The following is a 23,838-nucleotide window of genomic DNA, read 5'->3' as shown; positions in this document are numbered from 1 at the left end:
GGGGCAAGGACCAACTGTTTGCTTACCTTTGAAAAGAGAAAAATCTTTATTTCAAGTTACAGATATTGATTGGGAGATGAATGTTTACGGAGGCCGTTCATATCAATAACCATATCCAGAGCACACAGCAGCCTGCAAACTGAATTCTACTCTTTCTGTTCTAGTCACATGAAAGGAGAGATTTAGAGAGGTCATGCACTAGTTATTGGCATGGCTGGGACTGGGTCCAAGCCCCTGAACTTTAGGCCCGCATTCATCTCCCTTCATCCCGCTTCTAGGCAGCTGCCTGGTTTCTTCTTATGTGATTCTGACACCAAACAGATCCCTTTAACCTAGTTTAGTTTCCAATAATTTTACATCAAGTGTTCACTCTCCCCCTCCCAGCTTTTGTCTGACCCCGTGATGGCCACAACAGGCTGGTACAAAGAGATTGAACCTCTTCTAGAGAGGTCAGAGAGGGTCAGAAAATGACATTTTTTCCTTCTGCTCAATCTTGATGCGCCTGGGGCCACCTTAATGACTCTTTTTCTCGGGTCCTTTGAGGCACCGAGGACATTTTTAGAAATGAAAGCACAGACAGGTGAGGCTGCCACATTAGAGCAGGTGGCTCACAGGATGTGGCCGGAAGAACGCCTCTTCGGAGAACAGAGCGGGTGGCTGTGTGATGCTCAGCATTGAAGCCCAAGGAGGAAAACCTGTTGATGATTTTCTTTTTTAATTACACAACTGGCAGAGCCTTTGTTTTGAATCTCTTCCTTGTTCCAGAGTCTCAGACATAGCTTGCTCTAATTATGCTTTGTGTGGCAGGCAGGGCTTTTCTGTTACCTCCCTGGCTGGCAGCCGGTGGAACCTTCAGCGGTGCCCTGTCCACTCAGGCCACATGGTTCCGTTCCAGAAGTCAGTTCTGCTTTTCTCCAGGTAGATATTCTGAGAGATTAAAGGTCTCTCATGAGTGTGTGTGTGTGTGTGTGTGTGTGTGTGTGTGTGTGAGAGAGAGAGAGAGAGAGAGAGAGAGAGAGAGAGAGAGAGATCTGAGTTACCAAGGGAACATGCTTACAGTATAAAGTGATGGCCTTCGTATCTCTCTCTGCTATGCAGCAGAAAGGTAACTGGGCAGAATGGGGGCAGCTCTAGAGATGACCCAGGTTTTATTGACACTGTGGGTGATGCTTTTCACTTCCAAACTCTGTATTAACACAGGTAGATCAACCTTCCAAGGAGATCTGCACCTCAAGTTTTAAGGCCATGCCATTCCTTTTAGGGTAGTCTTTCTAGACAACTAGGGTATTCTGTCTTTTTAAAAGGAGGACATGATTGATCTTTGAGACATTTATTTGCTTCCCATACCACTAATCATGGATTATGATAGATAAACTGTTGTGACTGTGAGTGGCTACTTTTTGTATCTCCTTAGTGGATGAAATATAACTCTTTCTCAAAAAAGGTTTATATTTATTTTTAAGTATGTGTGTGTGTGTGTCTGTGTATGACTATGTGAATGGATGTCAGTGCCCACAGAGTCCAGCAGAGGGCGGCAGATTCCCCTGGAATTCCCTATACCCAGGGCTAATGCTGAGCCATCTCTCCAGCCCCTGAAGTATAACTCTTCAATGTTAGGCTTATTTTTCATCCCACGATTATTAATAACTTGATAAACATTTACTGAAGATAATGTATTAGAGATGGGAACCTACATACAAACTAGTGGCTGAACTACGTATTAAAAAATCATAGAAGTAGTGAATTTTCGGCTAGCCAGTGTGGCACATGGATGAACATCCCCTCCCACTGCCCAGCAAAATCAAGGTAGAGTAGAGTAAGGAAGATTCCTGATGCCAACCTCTGATCCCCACATGCCCACACATACATGTGCATATGTGCCTCTATACATGTGTGTACACATAATATGTAAATTCACACCTACCCCAAAGCTATGAAAGATAAAGAAGTAAAAGGAAATTAAATGCAAATACATCAGAGTATTTAAAAAGTCAAGTAAAATTGACTAACCAAGTGCATGAGAGGAAATCAATTGCAAAACTTGAAATAAATAATATTGATAACAATAACTACAGCCTTCTCTTCCGATACCCAGAATGTTTTTCTAGAGACCTTCTACCATGACTTTGAGGAATTTTCACGGTTAAAGTTGATCTGTAACATAGAAGTGGGGGCAGGGAAGCATTGCACCTATTCAGATAGCTATCAACTACCCTCAGCCTCCGATTTCCGTAGATGCTTATGTACCAAGAATCCGGCAGTGTTTGCACTATGACTTATGTACTTGACTTTTATAATGTTAGCTGTCCTAAAGTTCTATAAATATTAAACACGAGAATTGATTTTCCCAAGTGTGGCCTTTGAGTTCTTAGCAAATTGGTTGCTGGAAGAGGTAGTGGACACAACGGTGAGACAAAGCCCCAAATCTCTTGTTGTTAGAGTAAATTTTGGAACCCTTCAATACCTGACCTCTTCCCTTCTGAGCCAGGAAGGAAGATGTTTGCTTCCTCTGAAGGTTGTAGTTATGAGCTCTTCCATCAGAGAAATGGCATGACATCGTGAATAATGTATTCTACCTATCAAGACAAGAAGAATACAAAGGACCCCTAAGCGTATTTCCCTCTTAATCCAAACTTTCCCCTTATAGTACAGGTAGGTGCGGTAGGTGTGGTTTTGCCTCCGTGGGTTCTTCCATGTTAATTTCCCAGTAATTGGATAATTAGAAAGAAGTCACCTTGCATCTCCCTTTCTTTTTCTCGCTGTATATACATTATGCCTCTGGATTCTTGGCATCTATGCAGAGATGTTTTCCAGGCTGAGATCTGCTGCGCCTAAGCCCCCATCCTGAAGTCCTATCTGGAGCACTCCACAGTCTGACTCTGCATGGACAGCTGTCTTTAAAGTGATACTTCCTTTTTCTTTCCATCCTTACCCACTCAGCTCACCTTCTCCCAGCAGCACTAACTTTCTTGTGTCAGAGAGAGTAGTTTCTGGTCTTGTTTGATGGTTACTTTGTAGTCTAGGGACCCACTGAGGCCATGGCCTCTGGGAATTCACTGCAGGAATAATTTACATGTTTCTCTGGCAAACAAAACTGTCTTTCCAAGGGAAGTACTACAGGAAACTCTTGGGCATGTATTGAAATGCCTAATATTACAATGTTTTGTTGCTTTTCTTTTTTCCTTTCAGGGTGAACAAAACCTTTGTTTTCTCTTGGACTTGAATGTGGGCAGCGATTTTTCTCCTGTGTTGTAATTCTGACCGCACTTTCAGGATTCTTGAAGTACATTGAGCTATTACCAAAGGACCAAAGACAAAGAGCTTTATAAATCCCAGTAGCTTCTTTTGTGTCTCTGCCCCTGCTTTTTTTTTTTTTTCTATTTGAAGCAGAAAACCGGGTAACAACATGGACCTAATCACAAGGACCACAGATCACTTGATCTGGTGTCTGCCCCATGATAAGCACCTTGTGTACGCAGACCCACAGCAGTCCTTAGGAGAGAGCACCTCGTATTGTAAAGAGAAAACAGAGTTAGGAAGATGACCAAATATACTAGCACAGGGAGCAAGTGCAGTCACAGGGATTTCAAACCGGAAGTTCCCGCTTCTAGAACTGGTCATTGTAACTGTGACACTGAGCTCAAATAAAGTGCTTCCTCAGGAGGAATGTGACGGTTTCTACAAAGGAAATTTATTTAGTGTGTGGAACAGAACTCTTATCTCACTCATGCAGAATTGGTAGCTCGTGTTAACAGGGTTCAAGTTTCCAGTCCTGGTGGAGAAAGTGGTATGACCGAGGGTCTAATAACTTGGGGAGCATTCATGAGCTCATCACGTGCTTACCATAGGACAACTGCTTTAGGAGGGGCAACTGCTGGTAGCAGAGTGTGGAGTTCAGCCTTAGCTATTGTTCTAGACGCTTCCTCGTTCTTTTTGCATCCTGTCACAGAGTAAACTCACATCCACCAGGGCAGACATGAGAATGCAATTGGGGTGTGTTAAAACAAGGGTGAGAAATGGGGAGTACTCATGATATAGCAGGAGAGAGAGGGAGGGAGGGAGGTAAGAAGGAAGAAAGGGAGAGAAAGGGACAGAGGGAGAGAGGAAGGTGTTAAGCAGATTTAACAAAAAGAACAACAAAAACATTAAGAATCTCATTATGAGCTTGGAACGATGAAGGCTGCTTCTACTGACATTTCAATGCAATGAATAGACAGTATGACCATCCATTCACTTGTGCATGGACCAGACTGCAGGTTAGAGGCCGTAGATTTAGTCATCGCTGTGGTTCGAGGCCTCTATCACACCATCAACCATGGGCTCTGACTGCTCCACCCTCTTCCCACCATTGTCCTGTGTCATGGAGATCCTGTGGTTTTGGATCTGTGGGTTCGTCCCCTTCTCATGCTCTAAGAGTTCATAGATGGGGTGGATGTTGGGATGGGCCAGCTCATGGTCCCAGTCCTGGGACTAGGCATCAGCTGGAATGGTCAGCCTGCCAGCTTTCCTCCATTGTCAAGCTCCACTCCCACTTTTCAGCACTGCCTTGGGCAGCCCACCCAACACAGCCTGCTCTGCTCTCAAGCCCTCGGGTCCAGCTCATTCACATTCACACCCCGAGGGCCAGCTTCACTGTTTTGCCCAGGCAGGATGCAGGGCCATCTTTCCCAATTGCTGTAGGGGGCATATGGAGGGGAGGCAGGGTCAGCTCTCCTGTTCCCACACCTTCATGGCTTATTCATCTGCACCCGAGAACAGGTTTAGCACTAGTGTGGTGCCCTGGTGGGTTGCAGGGTCCGCTGTCCCGTGTGCTGCAGCTGGTGAGGGGCAAGACTAGTACTCCCACTCTCGGGAACCTGGGGTCCTCTCTTTCACCTGCCACAGGTGCAGTGAGTGCTCTTAACTGCTGAGCCATTTCTCCAGCTACAATCCTCACTGAAAATTTTACATAATGAATTCAAAGACCAAGTCTTCCTGAGAGTGTCGTTATTTCTAATGATAGGAAACAATTTTAAAGGCCCAAGAATGTTAGTTATTTATGAGCAGACTTAAAACAGTGACACTTGGCTTCTCAAAACAGAGAGCCCTGGGAGAAAGGAGGATGAAGCCACGTGCTGCTGCTGTGTGGTTAAGAGAAAGCTGCTTTTGCAGAAATACCATAGACCAATAGCCCACTGTGGGTCAGCTGGCCTCCGCTAGCCTGAGACTCCGGTGGGATGTTCAAGAATTTGGTAATGTCTTACTGATGCTTACTCGGTCATCTGAGCCACCCTTGCTTAAGAGGTCCTCTGACCTAATCCTAGCTCTTCGTGATGCTCCAAAGACATGGTCTGCTATAGAAGACCTTTGTCTAAGAAGAGGGAGGGAAGACGAGGGGTGTGTTGCGAGGACATCAGCCAGCCTCACTTAGTCTCCCTCATTTCTTAACCTCCTTTAATACTTCCTACCCGTAAGAATGGAGAACGGAGGGAAGGTGGTTTTTATCCTTGACTACTCGCCATGCGCAAATATCACAGATTGTTTCTCCATTCTCCATTCTGTTTAGGTTTTTGGGGGTAGAGGGTGAAGATGTGATACTTAATGCATGCATCTCCAGTCAGGCTACAGGAGTTCATGGAACTTTCCTTTTACAGCCTTCTTCGTATACGAGAAGTATACGAGTTCTGGAAGAATCATAGGAAAAAAAGTCATGTCAGGAGGAAGTCAAGTGGACATGAGAGAAAACTTTTCAACATGGCAATATGCAATAACTAAGTTCAAACAGCTCAGCAATGTAAATAAAAAGAATGAGCAATATCGCTTCACACACCTCGGCTTTGTGGTAACAGTTGGTGCACGATTAAACCCCCACTACTTTTCCTTGCTTGCTAGAATCCTTTTGGCTGCCAGTGAGATGCCTGTAAATCCATTTAGCACTTCTGTAGACATTCTGCAACTCAGGTGTTTTCAAAATGCAGTCTCTTCTTAGGTTTAATTAGTCATAGGCTTTCTTATTTTGTGGCAGAGTTGTTGATATGGGAAAAGCTTTGGACATCAATGTGTTGACTAACCTACTAGGTAGAGATAAGCAATTGACAAAACTTTTCAGGTAGATAAACAGAAAGCACTTTCAGTCACTGTGGTGTCTTACCCGTGTTGATGCTCCCAACCCCTGTAACAGCCTTTGAGTTAAATACGGCCATCATCCCTGCATTTCAGATAGGGAAGCAGAGAGTAGACAGAGAGCTGCACATCAACAGTCATAAGGAACCGGTCCAGGGTTCCCCTGGGGATGCTGTGCTCTAACTTGCTCACACGGTCTCTGTGCATTCAGGAATATGCTGCCCGAGAGCTGAGTGTGCCCAGGCCACTATTTCCTGACCGAGTAGGAGTCTAGTCTGACTTGAGCGTCTCCAAGTGCTCTGCATTTTTTCTTAAAGTTTCATTGCAAGTGTTTTATTTGGCACTTTTAGTCCTAATTCCTAGTTTGCTGTTGTCTGCCTTTTGTGTGTTAGTGTGTAGGTGTGGGTGTGTGAACAAAGACCAGAGGTAACCTCCGGGGCTTTCCTCAATTGTTCTGCACCTTATTTTTGAGGCAGGGTCTCTCAATTTTACCTGTAACTCACTGGCATAGCTGGGTTTCCTGGCCAGTGAGCCCCAAGGACCGTTCTTTCTCTGCTTTCCTGTGAGATTGCAAAGGCAGGCTTCTTTGTCTGGCTTTCTATGGGTACTGGAGATGTGAACTTACTTGGTCCATCCATAAGCTTGTGTAGCAGGCCTTTACTGACTGAACCATCTCCCAAGTCTTTGTTTATTACTTTTTGCTCTCCTCTAGAAACTTCTTATAGAAATGATTCCCATAGGCTCTACGTCCTATCTATACAAATGCACATAATGTAAAATCTTAGTGGTAACACCTCTGCATTAAATAATATAGGAAGTGCTTAAAATTGAGAGGGAATTACTATGTCATAATATTTTTCATTTAGATCCACATCTAAAAGATAGTGTTCTTATTTATAAAAAAATCAAGTTAAAAATAAACAAAATGTAATCCCAGCACTTGGGAGGCAGAGTCAGGTGGATCTCTGTGAGTTCGAGACCAGCCTGGTCTACAAGAGCTAGTTCCAGGACAGGCTCCAAAACCACAGAGAAACCCTGTCTCGAAAAACCAAAAAAAAAAAAAAAACCAAAATGGATTTTTATCCTTATAAAATAATACACAATTGTACTGTCAAGATTCAGGCCATTCCTGAAAGTATAAAGATAATTCCTAAAAATCATCCCATCCTTCCTGCCCCTGAATGGTACCCACTGTTGATGTTGGTCAGTGTTGACCAGATAGCTTCCATTAAAGAATGTTTCCATTGAGAGGGGAACTGGCACAGGGCTGTCCAAACTGGTGAACCACCTTAGTTAGTTTTGTCTTTGGATGGAAGCATTGAACAATCCTGCATCCATTCCTCCTTTTCCTTCCTCCTGCTAGGCAGACATTACTAATTGACTTCCTCCTCCTCTTCCTTTTCTCTTCCTCCTCCTCACTCTTCTCTTCCTCATTCCCTCTCTTGCCCCTCCCCTTCCTCCTCCCCTTCCTCATCCTTCTCAGCGGACATTACTAATTGACTTCCTCCTCCTCTTCCTTTTCTCCTCCTCCTCCTCCTCCTCCTCCTCCTCTTCCTCATTCCCTCTCTTGCCCCTCCCCTTCCTCCTCCCCTTCCTCATCCTTCTCAGCGGACATTACTAATTGCTCATTATGTTTTGTCACTGATCTCCTAGGCAACCCCTATCAACCTTGAAAGTGGCATGCCGAATGAAACCCATTTGCCGCCCTTACTCGTGCTGATACACAGACATTAATCTCTTTTAAAGATTGTCACTTAACTCTTTTGCCAATATCTCAGTATTCTGAGGGTCACCCCCCCCCCCCACCGAGGAGTATCTGGTTCGGCTTATTTTATTTTACTTTATAGAAGTAGAATGGCTACTTTGGGTCTTTTATAAAACTAGAGTGGTCACTTGGATTTTTTTTATAAATGCGGAAAGTTTATTTTAATCAAGTTCTATCCTTCTTTGACCTTTTAGAACTTTGAAAACGAATGGATAACAAGACGCCTTTGTAAGCTTAAAGGGGCTTCCGCCTCTACTATGACGTAAAAACATTCTCAGGGTATCGTCCTCTAGACAGACTTCCTGAGTACAGGCTGAGGGAAGACCGAGCGCTGCCCTTACCTCACACGTAAGCCTAGTCAGTACAAAGCACTGTGGAGGAACAAATGTCTGCTGCAGCAGTGACAGGGAACCCTTGTGAGCATGCGCAGCTGCTCTGCCGGCCCTCTCCACTCTCGCTTTCTTTAGAGAATGATTTTCTTTTTCTCTTGTGCTCACAAAGTTAAGGAGAAATACCAGGCTTCTGGTTGGTTGTGAGTGTGATAGCTGAGGGCAAGTCCTTCCAAAGCAGGATGTAAGCAGATGGGTGGAAGAATTGAATATGTCTCATTATTTTTTTTTTCTGTCAGCAAGTTCAGTTAACTCCACCTTCAGAGCTTACCTTGAATCTGAGTAATTTCCATTCGGCCCGTTCATGTTAGTTTTCTGGCCCTGAAATCGAGGAAGTTCCTTAACCTCTCTTCCACTCACATTTGTAAGATGGAGATCATAAAACGCCAACCTTATGAGGTTCTATGAGAATCAGTACTGGCTATGTAATGGCTGTGAACACATTTTCAAATATTATGAAAGTGTGTATCAGCTAGGACCGTGGAGTCTACTGGGCGGAATTTGGGAGACGAAGAATTGCACTGTCCCTTCTCCTCATTGGATAATCACGGAAGTTGATGGAGGTGAAATGTCTTTGAATTTATACAATAACCTAGGAGTGGTTTAGTGGGATGGAGATCTGTAGGATGCATTGAGAAGCACTCAGTCCTCTATCCAAAGCTCCGTGCTTTGACAGTGTCTGTTCCTGGGCTTTGTGGCTTGTCTAGCAAGGCTCTGACCTCTACTCATCAATAAAGAATGCCAACCATTGCCTAGCTCTTTCCTGCTTCCTGAGAGCTCCCACTGGGCTCACTGCTTTGTTTCCTCCTTAGAGACAACCCCCCCCCCCCACATCACATGGTGTGGAGGACTGATTGAGAATGGCCCCCAGAAGGCTCATAGATTTGAACATCCAGTTCCTAGTTGGTAAGACTGTTTAGGGAGGATAGGAAGTGGGCTTTGAGGTTTCAAAAGTCCATGTGAGACCCAGTCTTGCTCTCTCTCTGCCTGCTGCCTGTGGATCAGGATGCAAGCTCTTAGCTATCACTCTAGCAGCATGTCTGCCGCCACGCTCTCTGCCATGCCGACCGTGGATTAATCCTCTGAAACTGTAAGCAAGGCTCCAATTAAACGCTTTCTTCTCTAAGTTTCCTTGGTGATGATCTCTTCACAGCAGTAGAACAGTAGCTAAGACTGATGGCCTCAAGTCATATTTAGCATTCATTCCTAGTACTGGTTTGTAGGCAGACCATAGTTCCTCCATATTGTTCTGGTTCCTGCCTGGTCACAGGCCTCTTCACCCCCCCTGTCCCCCAGCCACCACTTTTCAGTTACTGAGGAGTATGCTCTTTAGCCAGAGTTTCTAGTTAATATTCCCAAGTTTGTAGGTGCGACTGAGGAGTTTCATAGGTGTGCCTAGCCCTACATGAGATGCAGGTAGAGACAAACACAAAGGAAACTGCAGCCCAGCATTTGAGCAGTTGCTTGGCAACAGCTGGCACCTTTCCCTATGGCTGTGGTGCTGACCGGGTAATGAACAACCATCCTACACAACCATGCTCCTTCCTCTACGTCCACCTCTATACTCCTGCTAACAGTCAGGAGTCCTTCTCCATTCCGTACTTGTGACACTTTCCTTTGCCTGTAAGGCATTTAATTACCTTGAAGGATTTTAAAAACAAACTTTAAAATTTGAAATAGTAGAATTCTTACAGTTCCCTCATCCAGTTTTCCTTAGCATTTTCATCTGGCATAACTGCATGCGTTTGTCAGAAGTAAACAAATTCAAAGTTGTAGATCATGCCTAACTCAATTGCAAACGTTGCTTACATGCTTACCACACCCCCAACATCCAGCGCAGGAGGATGCATGGCATTTAATCTCATGAAGTGTTTCCAATGGTGCTGGTTCGGTAGCCTGGGGGAGCCCATTTTCAGTGCCCCTTTGACACAAGATCAACAATGAAACCCACAACCTTTTCTAGAGTTTGCAGAAATTTCACCTCAGTTTGAAGGAGAAGTTGCTCAAGGGCGTTGGGGCACGGTAAAGGAAACTTGATGTGAAATGCTACCCTCTTCCCTGCGAGTAATAAAACTTTAAGATCACAATATTATTTCCATCACAAGGAAACGAGCAGTGTAGAGGGAAGTTTTATTGTCACAAAGTGTTAGGTTGGGCACATTTTTATTGGGTCAATTTTATGTTTTAAAAATAAAAAAAAGGACACTGAGAAAATAGAATTGACTCTGACCAGCCAGGGGGGCTCAGCTCCTGGTCAGCTGCCCTCTCGCTTTCTTTGTGAGAAGACCTACAGCTGGCAGTCCTGACACACGTACAGCTTGCTGTGCTGCAGGGGTAGCCTTAATTGTCACTTTTGTAGAAGAAAGAGTTTAGCCATCAAATGCTGCTAAAATCTTCTTGAGATTTGTATGCTGGTTGGTTTTGTGTCACCTTGAAACAAACTCAGGTTATCTAGGAAGAGGGGACCTCAACTGAGAACATATCCTCATCACACTGGCTTATAGCTAAGCCCGTAGGAGCATTTTCTTGATTAGTGATTGATGTAGGAGAGCCCAGCTCACTGTACGGGTTGCGTGCCACCCTTGGGCAGGGAGTCCTGAGAGCTCTAAAAAAGCAGGCTGAGTAAGCTGTGGGAGCAAGCCTGTAAGCAGTATTCCTCCATGGCCTCTGCTCCCGTTCCTGCCTCTAGGTTTCTGCCTTGAGTTCCTTCTCTCAGTGATGGACTATCACCTTGGGATGTAAGTGGAAACAAACCTCCCGTTCCCCAGGTTGATTATGGCCAGTGTTTTATCACAGCAATAGAAGGCAAACTAAGACAATATATTAGTGGCTATCTTTAGGAGAAGATCCTTCAACGCCAACGTTCTCAAGTCCAGTGTACCCTTCCCACGATGTCACCTGACCATCTACTGTGGGATTGAGCAAGGCATGTGTGTGTGTATCAAAGTACTTCTCGCCTTCAAAGTGACCGCAGTAGAATTACAACTATTGTGAATGTTAATAACCTGAATTTGTTTGAAGATCAGTTTGATTTGACACGCATGGACTTTCCTAGAGGTACTTAAATATTTCATTCTAAAGAGGCTCTGAGAGTGTCTTTGTCCTAAAATATAAACCCCTTGTCTTGCACATCACATAGCAGAGAGGTGTCTGGTTTTATTTTTGAACTTCTAGGAACTCGTGTAACTGCTGAAATCCGAATAAGATTAATATTACAAAAGGGTTTCTGTTCACAGGATGCAGAAAGTACAAGACGCCTACATGTATTTGGACTTTCAGACATTTGCTTGAAGATTAATTATAATAATTTTGCTTTTATATCAGTAGTTTTCTCCTCTCTTTTACTAGTGAGGGCATAATTAGCTGTTTAAGTCTGATGGGCCCCTGGCTGAGAATCAATGCTCTTAGTTTCTAGAACATCTAGTGATTTGTCTCTGTACTGATGCATGTACCAACCATCACCTTAAGGAGGATGCTTAACCTCTCTGGCATCCTTGCTCATCTTTACTTCCTGGCAGAGTTGTTGTGGTCCACTGAGGTGTGTATATGATGATCATTGAATGGCTCAGTACCTGTAAGTATCGCATAGACTATTGAATCCCCGAGGCCTGAGCTTCACCTTGACATCATGGCAGTTACTACACCTCCATTGGTTTCTTATCCCACCATGTTTTGCCTCACCATGGCTGAGGAGACTTGTTTAGTGGTGGAGAATTAGTGGAGATTCTCTGAGTCTGAAGTGGATGGTAGCACAAATTCTAATTGGTCTTAATAATAAAAACCCAGAGTGAGATGTTAGGGGGTGAAAGTTGAGAGATCAGAGCAGCAGAGCAGCTAGCCACTGGAGAGACCTTATACCTCTACCGAATTCTCAGACTGAAGGGGTAATACTGTCTCTATGAATCCTCAGACTGCATCTCCAGACTGTATCCTCAGACTGCTGCTTCAGACTGACTGCTTCAGACTGCACCTCAGACTGCCTCCTCAGACTGCAGTGAGCTCCTATTTTCTCACACCTTATATTCCTCTCTCCACCTAAACATATCACTCCTGTCTCCACCTCCCTAGTGCTGGGGTTAAAGGCATGGAATCCCAAGTGCTGGGATCTCCTTTGTGTGAGCTCTGTTTCTCTTATAGATTAGATCAATTTTGTATAGTCCTGGATGGCCTTAAACTAACAGAGATCCCTTTGCCTCTGTCTCTGTGACACTTTTGCCTGGCCTCTAGTGGCTTAGCTCTGCATTCTGATCTTCAGGTGAGCTTTATTTGTTAAAACACAAATAAAATATCACTACAGTGGTCTTTCCTTTGCTCTCAGCATCCCACTTCCCTAAGAAAACTCACCAGGTTAAAGGCTTTCCAGCTTCCCTTGCCGCCCACCTGGAACTATTCCTATCCCGTCTAGATAATTTCTGTCTCACCACTGCTTCCTACCTTATTCAAAGCGAGTTTCATCACTTGGAACAATTCTCTGCCCTGGAATTGTTCTTTGTCATCTCCTGTTATGTCTCCCTCCTCTGGGACCCTGGCCCATCATTGCCAGCTATACTCACCCACCCCTCCCCTCTTTCTCCCTGCCCTGCCTCCTTCATCCAGTGTTTGCAATGACACAAGAGCCAGAACACCTTGTTCTAATCTTAACTCTCACCATGGCTTTGTTTTTTATTTCAACAGGGCAACCAAGTTTTGAGCTTGGTTTATTTAGAAGTGTCAAAGGGATCTCATAAGTCTCACTTCACTGTTGGGACTCTGGGACAAGGTCCCACCTCTGTCTTCCCCAGATGTTCAGGCTTGGGATGTCATGGGCCATATGGGTTCTATGTTACTGCTGGCCTGGCCACCCTCATAGCTAATCACATTTATCTTTTCTACAAGAGTTTCAAGTCTTTCTTCCAATATCAAAGGACAACTCCAGGCTTCCAATTAAGGTAAGCAGAACAGCTTACCTTAGTGTCTAGACATCTTACGTCTGATCTGTGTCTAGAGTTATCCCTGTCATTCATAGACATGAGGTTCTGTCACCATGAGTAGCACCTAGGTAAACAGTGTCTCTCTTAGAATAGTCTACCATTCTTATTTCCTAAGCTAGTCCAACTGTAGCTGTTCTACCATTGGCTCTGCTTGCTTCCTACTTCAACAAAGTTCATGGACTAGCTTGTCCTGGTACTTTGGAATCTCCCAGAACATGGGCAGAGTTTAGAAGAGTAACCTGAGATATGTTTATCTGGTTTCACTTAGACTTTCCTGGGGGCATTTCCCCAATGGATCATTTATATATATATTTTTTGCACAACATAATGCATTAATTGTTCACTACTTAATGTATTAATTGTGAATCACCAGAAAAACAAAAGCAGTTGGAGAAGGCAGGTTTCAATAAAGTATGTATGGATTAGTAGATTAGTTTTGAGTCATTGAAGGAACTGGCTTATACAAGTCTGACAGTTAACCAGTTCAATATCTGCAGAGAAGGCCAGGTCCCTGAAGAACTGAGGCTGGTGTTATGCTTCAGTTGTGATAGCAGCGGGCTGACAGAACTCCTTCTTGCTTGGAGAGGTCTGTTTATACCTTCAAAATGGTTGGACAAGGTTAACCTATGTTATAAAGGGTAACACAAATGTTAGCTTGCTTAAAACACATCTTACAGAAACATACAGAATGGAGTTTGACTAGATATTTTGTTGAATCACATACCTGGCTAGTACCTTACCCTAACTAGGGTGACATATTCAAAATTAGTCAACAGAGCGAACTAATCTCTAAATAGTATGCTATAAGCAATATTATTTTAGAAATATAGGCTGAAGTCCTCTAGTGCTATCCTAAAGGACTTGGGTTTGAGTTTGTAGAACTCTTAAGTTTCGGGTAGATCTGGGGGATGAGTGTTTCCTACCATGTGGAGGACGAATCCGTAGAAAGCAGAGGTAAATGAGAGAAGCCTGTTTCAGTATTTGAGGGAGAATGAGTCATGGGGTGAGTAGAAGTTTGTCTGTGGAAATAGAAACTCATCTGGGGCTAGAGAAGGGAAACCCTGGGAGTTAGTAAACTGTTGGGCTTCAGGCTGCGTGGTTGGGAGGATGGTGTCCATATTAGGAGGAAGAATGTGGTCAGATGAGCATCATTTGTATTTGTGGGACCCTGATTGGTATAAGGAAGATTGCAGCTTCTTCATGGCTTGACATTTGCTGGTTTAGACAAACAGTGAAGGGCAGGGATCAGTGACTTCTAGCTGAGGAGAGCATGGCTCGACACACTGCCTGGTGGCCATGGCAAACAAAATGTTCTTTGCTTTGAGAAGTGAGGGATGAAATGGATACTGGCAAGAAAACCAGATGCTGTACCATTGTGGGAAGTGAAAGGCAGGTGGGCCTTCCCAAAGCAGCCCTGGCCTTGGCTGTTGGTGAGGGCTGCTGGATTGGGCCCAGCAAACATTGTTCAGGACGGACAAATCAGCTTGGAGAGGCATGTCAGGCTTTGATGAGAAAAGCCAGCGGTCCGTAGAGAGGCATTTCTGTTTTGCTTTTCAATTTGTTTCACCTTCATCGGTATGGTATCCATTCCTTGCCACAACAAGCAATTCCTCACGCCTGGTTTAACCTTCGGCTCCAACAAAGGGGCGTCCTTTGTCTTCACCCCTCTGCTTCTGCTTTCACCTGGGTTGGTTTTGAAAGTTAACTCGGCTGTGCCCAAGTCCTCCAAGCAAATTTGCCCAGCAGACTTCTCTCTGCCCTCTCAGGTGTAAGATGAAGGTCTGGACATTCTTTGCTACAAGTGAGCATAGGTTGAAAGAAACCTCTAGAGCCCAATGAAGTTACAGGGCCTTGGGGCCAGGCATGTCCAAAGGCTTGACATCGTGACAGGCCTTGTTCTTAATAAAGTTTATGCTCCAGAGACACACACCCGAGGGGAGGGCAGAGTGTGATCATTTCTCTCGGAGAATTAGATGCCACCACTAAAAAGCATAAAGTTATCTGACAAAAAAAACAAAACTAAATCAAACCCAAACCAAACCATACCAAGCAAAACAAAAACAAACAAAACCCACCAGCATCTATAGTTCTTAAGTTAGGAAGTTTCATGTTCAGTTTTGCCCAGTATTTGCAAACTGAGTGTTTTCACGAGATCTGTAAGACATTATGGCCATTTGGCTTCCCGTTTTCCTGGACCCCATCCCCTCGGCCGTATTTTCTATGACACAAGTGGAGTGACCATTTGCAGCCATTCTTTTACAATAAAGTAAGAGCCAGGGAGAGTGACTTCTGCTGCTTGGCTTATACAAGAACCGAACAATGACAGCGAAACCCAAACACATCAAAACAGACACCAGACTTCACCGATCCACTGGTTCTTTTCCTGAATAGTCACATAAAGACCAGGAGTCTGACCTCTCCTGTATGACAGGTATCTCATCTAGAAGAATGACATTGGTTAGCAGGGACCACGTACCGACACCCTGTGTGCAAGTTGCTTCAGGGTCATTGTGTCTGGGGCTCAGTTACAGTTACCTCTGTCGGTATTTACTCTAAAGATGCAGCCCTGTTTAAGAAGGACACGTGGTGAAATGTGCCCGTGGGTAGCAGAGTCCCCATGGCTGATGCCTGTATTGACAACCCAAAGACAGAGAAGCAATTTCCAACCCATTTCCATAGAAACCAGTTTTATTAGCTCCTTTTGGATTTAAGAAGGAGGTTATTTTGATGTGGAAACATACTGAAGGAAAAAAAATCCCCCTGACCACACCTTACATTTTGAGTGTGAAGTACCCCTTACTGGCACTCATATGACCATGTGATCCTGAGCTGGTGACACTGTTTTGGGAGACTGTAGAACTTTATGGACACGGGACATAGCTGGCAGATATAGGGTTGTGGCATTCCAATGTATGGTTTGTAGCTCAACCCCATTTCTCGTCCTGTCTCTGCTTCGTACTTCTCTAAGTCTGATGAGGTAAGGAGTCTCAGATGCCCGCTGGAGCTGCCTGTTGGCATGCCTTTCCTACTGCAATAGACAGTCTCCCCTTAAACCACAAATCCTGCCTTCGTCAAGGTGCTTCTTGTCAGGTCTTTGGTCACATCAGTGAAGAAAGTAACTAATACAGAACATGTAATCATAAGGGGAATGTTGTTCTGTGAAAGTGGAGGGCGCTGGGTGCTGAGGAATTCCGGCATTTCTCTAACCAGGAGTTGGGAGGGAGAGGCGTAGTCTGATGATGATAAAAGGGTAAAAACCAAGGGCTCAGGGATCCAGAGGAAAGGCAGCTTCCAAAGCACAGAATAGGTTCCCTGTGAAGGATTCACAGCTGGGGTGAGTCAGACCAATAGAGAAAATTCAGGGAGAAATAGAGGCATGTGATGTCTCCATGGCTGGTGTGGAGGTTCGGCAAGGTGTGTGTGTGTGAGCACGTGTGTGTGTGTGTACGGAGGCGTAAGGTGGACACTAGGTGCTTCTATCATTCTCCACCTTAATTCTGAGACAGGGTCTCTCTCTGAATCTAGAACTTTGACTGTCTAGACTGGCAGGCCAGCAAACCTCTGGGGTCCTCCTCTGTGCACCCCTATTCTCGGATCAGAGGTGCACACTACAGTGGCTCACTTTTTAAATAAGTGATGTGGGTCTGGATTCAGGACCTCATGATCAAGTAGTAGGTTCTTTATTGGCTGAGTCATTTCCCCATCCTCTTGGCAGGATATTAAGTGGATCAGGCTTGGTAGGATAACCGGAGTCATGTTTTATAGTCTCATATTCTGTGACATGGAATTATATAGTAAATATGAACCATAGCAAAATAATGTCTTCTCTTGGCCTTATTATCCCCATTTGTAAAACGCATGTAATGAGGTTGTTCTGAAACTTTAAGAGAATTAAGCTTGATCACATGAGAGTCCTTTGGAACTTGTAACAAGCTATGTGAATGAAAGACAGGTTTGATTTATTATAATTAAATATGAGTGATGGGTTTAGGTTATATGTGGTCATTCTGTTCCAATAAAACCATTCTAAAAGAATTGTAAAGCCTATGTGAATCCATTCCAAGGTAGAGAGTTACCAAGAGAGGCTGGGAGCCTGTCTGGGTGCTTACCTAACCAGAGAAAAGTTTCTAATTCTTAATTACTGTATTTCACTCATATTCATTTTACCCCTGAAAATGTAAGATATGGATATATAAATGACAGTTTTGAAGGGAGAAGTTACATATTTCTTTTGCAGAGAAATCTTTGCTCTGTCCCCTGAGCATTGGCAGGGTCTATCATCTATGTAGGTTTTATAGACTCATTTGAGAAATGTCATGGCTTATCAGAATTATGTAAGTCAGGGCTTGGTAGCTTTAATATTTAATTCTTCAAATGTCACCTCGAGATGAGTATTGAATGATTTTTTTTATTATTTGTATGTGTGTGAATTTAAATAAAACCAAAAGAACAAGTAAGGGAAAAATAACTAAATTTAAGAAAAAATAACATGAGCTAGAAATCGATATCCCTCAGTATAAGAAATGTAGGCTCATAAGATAGGTACCATATTCGGTGGCTTTCAGCAACAAAGGTTCATTTTGACATTCAGGTCGTGGGTCCTTTTGACCTTGCCATTGTTTCCACAAGGGACAGGAAGATTCCTTTGCTTGCGTTTAAGTGTGACATCGGAGCTTGTCCGTGACAACCCTGATAGGAGGAGGACATGTTAACAAGCGAATTAGCATGCTTTGCTTGAAAAAAAAAATGAGGAAGAGCAGTTGTTCTGAAGCCATGAGAGATGCCCTGGTCCCGAGTTGGGAGCTGTAGTACTGGCTTCAGAAAGCAGCCAGAGGGGAGAGGAGGAGGGAGGAGAGGGCTCAGCCATCCTCTGTGCACAGGTTGATAGAGCAGCCTCCATCATTCAGATACCTGCAGCTTCTCAGCTGCCCAATGGCAAGAGTCAAGGCTAATGGCATGGACACCCCTTCCACTCAGTGGCAAAGCCTAGCTACAGAAATTCCTGTTTTTTTTTAAATTTATTTATTTATTAAAGATTTCTGCCTCCTCCCCGCCACAGCCTCCCATTTCCCTCCCCCTCCCCCAACCAACTCCCCCTCCCTCATCAGCTTGAAGAGCAGTCAGGGTTCCCGGCCCTGTGGGAAGTCCAAGGACCTCCCACCTCCTTCCAAGTCTAGTAAGGTGAGCATCCAAACAGCCTAGGCTCCCACAAAGCCAGTACGTGCAGTAGGATCAAAACCCAATGCCATTGTTCTTGACTTCTCAGCAGTTCTCATTGTCTGCTATGTTCAGCGAGTCCAGTTTTATCCCAGCCTTTTTCAGACCCAGGCCAGCTGGCCTTGGTGAGTTCCCTATAGAACATCCCCATTGTCTCAGTGTGTGGGTGCACCCCTCATGGCCCTGAGTTCCTTGCTTGTGCTCTCTCTCCTTCTGTTCCTGATTTCGACCTTGGGATTTCAGTCCGGTACTCCAATGTGGGACTCACAGAAATTTCTGTATGTGAGAGGAAGAGGTATGAATTCTCCACTGTGGGTGATTGAGTCATTTTCAGGTAACTCCCCACGCTGCCATTCACGTCAAGCAGTAATTATGATGTCTGATGAACAGTCGCCGAGCCTCCAGAGAGAAGGTTAGATACTTGTGATGTTCCTTCTCCTCTTTCACGGCATCTTATTATCGTTTGTGATCCATGAGTCTGACTAGCTCTGATCTTCATGTGATATCAGGGGGGAAAGGTCTTTGCCATATGGTCAGCTCAGAAAGATGGAGCCCTCAGTGATGTAAGGATTAGTGCCCTTGAGGAAGTGATTCCAGGCATCCATCTTCATCCTTCTGCCAGGTGAGGAGACCAGTGAGGTCTGCAACCACCAGTCTGGAAGAGGGTCCTCACCAGAACCTCCTCCCTCCCTCCCTCCCTCCTTCCCTCCCTCCCTCCCTCCCTCCCTCCCTCCCTCCCTCCCTCTCCTCCCCTCCCTCCTTCCCTCCCTCCCTCCTCATTTCTCTTCTCCTCCCTCTCCTCACCTTTTTTCTTTTCTTCTAATAAGCCCTCCAGTGGGTTTAATACCCTCATAAACTCATGTGAAGAAAAGTGATTGCATTAGTCTCTGAACTCCTCCTTTGTGCTCTTAGTCAGGGTTCACTCATTTTTCTTTGAAGATGGAACCCAAATTGGAAAGGCTTATTACCTCCTGCCATTGATAAACTCCTTAGAGAGTATGTGATCACGTGACTGTCTTGTAAGCAGGAAGCTTAAGGGCTGCTATGTAGTACTTCTCAGAAACTGTCTTTGTAAACTGTGTGTGTGTGTGTTTGTGTGTGTGTGTCCAAGTGCACACATGTCTGGAGGACAGAGAAGGATGTCAAGTACTCTCCTCTACCATCCTCTGCCTTATTCTTTTGCGTGAAGGTCTCTCACTGCACATGGAGCTCAACTGGCAGCCAGCAAGCTTCAGCCGTCGTCTTCCTGCTCCTCCTGCCCCTCCCGCTACAGCGCTGGGGTTACAGGCATACCTTGTCGTGCCTGGGTGGATGCTGGGAATTTGACCTGAAGCCCTCATGCTTGCCCACCAAGCCACCAAACCATCTCCCCAGGCCTCTGGAGACATCGTCTCAAGAGCACTGTGCCATTTCCCCTCATTTTCCTTTCTGTGTTAGAAAACAATGAAGCCATGTTTGATGAGAGCCTCGTTCTTGGGACAGTGTAGCTGTGTGCACAGATGAGGCCGGCTCCCGGCATCAGTGTTGTAGCATTGTTGTGTTAGCTCCTGTCTTAGTTAGGGTCACTATTGCTGTGACGAACACCATGACTAAAGCAACTTGGGTAGGAAAGAGTTTGTTTGGCTTATACTTCCACACCACCGTTCATCATCTAAGGAAGTTAGGATAGGAACTCAAGAAGAGCAGGAACCTGGAGGCAGGAGCTGATGCAGAGGCCACAGAGGAATGATGCTGACCAGTTTGTTCCCTGTGGCTTGCTTAGCCTACCTTCTTTTAGAACCCAGGACCATCAGTCCCTGGATGCACTACCCACAATGGGCCTCTTGAGGTTATTATTCTAAGAAATTCAATAGTAGACTCTAGCTGTTGTTCACTATGTTGGCTATTGTGACAATTCAGAAAATATTATTAGGTGAAATTTGGTAATTTACAAGAAGATTATATATACATATGTAATCCGTATTTATCTATATATGACTATGCTTCTTCCTTCCCACTTCTTCTCTCTCCTTCCCCTCTCTCGCTTTCTTTCCCTTCCCTCTCTCCCTCTCTTCCTTCATGTAGTTACAGAAATACAGTTCTGAAAGGATCCTTGGAAAGCTGTCAGATAACTCTCAAAGCTTTAGGAAAGCAATTGAGCTTTCAAAGAAAAATTCTTTTTTTTTTTTAAGTTTTAACTTTTGGCTTCTTAGTAAATGGCTTGTCATTCACCAACAGTCAGAGACTTTCTGGAGTATACTCAGATGTCATCTGCTGAAGGTGACTTGGTGCCATTTGGAATAAGAGAATGTATCTGTTAAATCATCAGTGTCTGATGAAAATGCAAACCGAATAGCGGTGTCTGTTCTGACGAGCCAAGAGAGTTGCTGAAAATGCACGAGAGATGGTGCTCTGGTAGAGCAACCCCTAGACATCACTGGAGTCTTGTCAGCAGAGACAAGCTGATGTGAGAAGTGCCACAGTCATCTAGGGCAGGAGGTGGGTGTCTGATGCATAAGCAAATGAAAGAAATGGAATTGGGGAGGGGATCAGGTTTAGTGCCTGCCTGTTTGCCTTTCTGATGAAGCCTGATTGTCAGTGTTTAGCTAATACTATATTTGCCTCTTTTCTGACCATAGACTCATGAGTCTTGTGACTATGGGACTGGGCTTCCTCTGAGATTCCTGAGGTTCCTGCCGTCTGTTCTGTTTTTATCTGGGGTTTAGTATGCTCATAGCATTGACTATTAGGACTTTCCATTTTTCTTTCAGTTTTAACTCCAGAGTATTTATACATCTGTAAAAATTTAACTCCAGCAGAAGTTTCCATCACCTTCATAAACAGTGCTGCCAGCTGGGACTGGCCCTCTAATACACGATACTTTTGAGGGGATGCTTGATATCTAAACCCTAACAAAGTCTGTAGCAGATACACAAATGAGATATATCTTATATATAAAATCCAGGGCCAGGAGGAGGAGAGAGCACCCAGATTGCCTTACTGAGGAAGTCAACTCATATACCATACAGAAAAAATAATTAGCAAAAGGATATTAAGAAAAAATGGCATTTTTATATTCCATTATTAAAGCATTCATTTATCAATTCCACAAAAGCATGTAGGATCTGATATATAAAAAAACAAGGTAGGAGCCGGAGAGATGGCTGCTCAGCAACTAAGACCCAAAATAACCACACAGAAAACAATATTAATTAAATCACGGCTTGGCCCATTAGCTCTAGCTTCTTATTGGCTAACTCTTACATATTAATTTAATCCATTTTTATTAATCTGTGTATTGCCATGAGGCTGTGGCTTACTGGGAAAAGTTCCGGTGGGGTTACATGGCTTTCCTCTGACTCCGCCTCCTTTCTCCCAGCATTCCGTTTAATTTTCCCTGTCTAGCTCTGCTCCCCTATAGTTCTGCTATAGGCCCAAAGCAGTTCCTTTATTAACCAGTGATATTCACAGCACACAGAGGGGAATCCCACATTGTTTGTAGTCTATTATCTCTCTACCATCTTCTATTGCTTGTACTTTCCTCGAGAAGTTTGGCTAGTACAGTTTGTGTATTTGACCAAAAATCATGTAGCATATAACCCAGAAAATAGAGAGAAACCATTGGGAAGGTTTGAAAATCTATATAAACAGTGATTGCGATTCCAGGCTTACATCCACAATGTTATTCATCCTTCTGTTTCCCACAATGGACAGGAGATACATTCTTCAAGGGGAGGGGCCACCCAGATCATAAGTGTCAGGAACATATATGAGGGACTTAGGGGCCCCTTTAAAAGGGCAGGGATTAGGGTTACAGGACAAAGCAGGAAGTCCCCAGAGCTTTGTTTCCATCCTCTCCGGATCTTAGCATCCACGTGCTCATGTCCTGCCACCTTCAGTAGTCAGCTGATGTGTTCTGTAATGCCCCTACTTATCCCACCTCTGCTGGTATAGCCCCTTTCCTGTCCCAGACGACTGAAGGGCTTTCTCTTGCTGGGAGGTGCAGAGAAAACAACAGGGAGGCACAACTAACCACACCACCAACTAACAACAACCAACAGCAGCAGCAGCAGCAACAACAAAATATATAAAACAAAACTATTGCTAGGTGTATGACAGTCAGACAGATGTTCAAACAAAACTAGGAAAAAAGAGAGAAGCAATTTTTGTTGATAGGAAAATGGTATAAAAAGAGAAATGTTGCATGCTAGCAAGCTCAGAGCTTTAGACATTATGACAAATAGTGAAAGATAAATAATTATATTGGGGAAGTAGGGACTGTAGTAGATAAAAATCCTTACCTACTACAGTATTAAACAAACAAACAAACAAACAACAACAAAGGAACACCTGAATCTCGCATAGATAGGGAGGTGTTCATGAGGCCCCACTTGTAGCTGAGAGCTACCTGCAGTTGGTGTTGATGGCTGTTGGGAGAGGGACTGTTAGTTTTATCCTAGTATATGGCCCCTGCTAGATTTGCTGTGCTCCAGTGGATGGCCCAACCCCCGTGTGCATATGGGAAGCTCTGTTAGAGGAGGACATGAAGTGGAAGGGAGCTAGGGAATTGGAGGAGTAGCAGGGATAGGATTGAGGGGTGGAAATGGTCAAAGGGCATTGTATACAATCATGCAATTCTCCCAGGATGAACTAATCAAAAACTGACCATAGAATGAGCCTCACAAAAATTTCATTTTAAATGCATAATGATAATGTTTTCTTTTGAAAATCTAGTAATAGTTTTTAAAGGTTTTAAGCTTCCAGTAAACGTTTGAGGGAGAGATGTTTTATGTGATTTAAGCATTACCTTGTGCATACATAAATTAAGCATATAGCACTGGTGTGGGAGGTCCTTCTGTCTATGCCTTTATTGGTGAATGAATGAAGAAACTGTTTTGGACCTATAGCAGGACAGAATTTAGGAAGATGGGGAAGACGGAACTGAATGCTGGGAGAAAGAAGGGCAGAGTTAGGGAGACACCATGTAGCCCTTGCTGGAGACAGATGCCTGAACTTTAGCTGGTAAGCCACAGCCACATGGTGATACTCAGATTAATAGAAATGGGTTAAATTCAGATGTAAGAGTCAGCCGATAAGAAGCTAGAGCTAACCGACCAAACAGTGATTTAATTAATACAGTTTCTGTGTAATTATTTCGGGGCTAAGCAGCTGGGAACTAACTTGTGGCCTCCTCATATATAGCACCCTATGAGTGTTTATAGTTATATTTAAAATCATTTAAAAACTTATAATGAAAATAGAGATAAAAATAGCAGGAAACAAAGCTAAATGAGTAGAACACATGTTTGAATGATTTTATATAAAAGAAAGTCTTTTCTCAAACATGGCTAAATTTTGTAAAGTATTTTTTAAGAGTCAAGGACTCTCAAAAGGTGGTGGTGGTGCATGCCTTTAA

This window comes from Microtus pennsylvanicus, chromosome 3, assembly GCF_037038515.1.
Source record: "Microtus pennsylvanicus isolate mMicPen1 chromosome 3, mMicPen1.hap1, whole genome shotgun sequence".
Taxonomy (NCBI): domain Eukaryota; kingdom Metazoa; phylum Chordata; class Mammalia; order Rodentia; family Cricetidae; genus Microtus; species Microtus pennsylvanicus.
Note: the sequence above shows the minus strand (reverse complement) of the source record.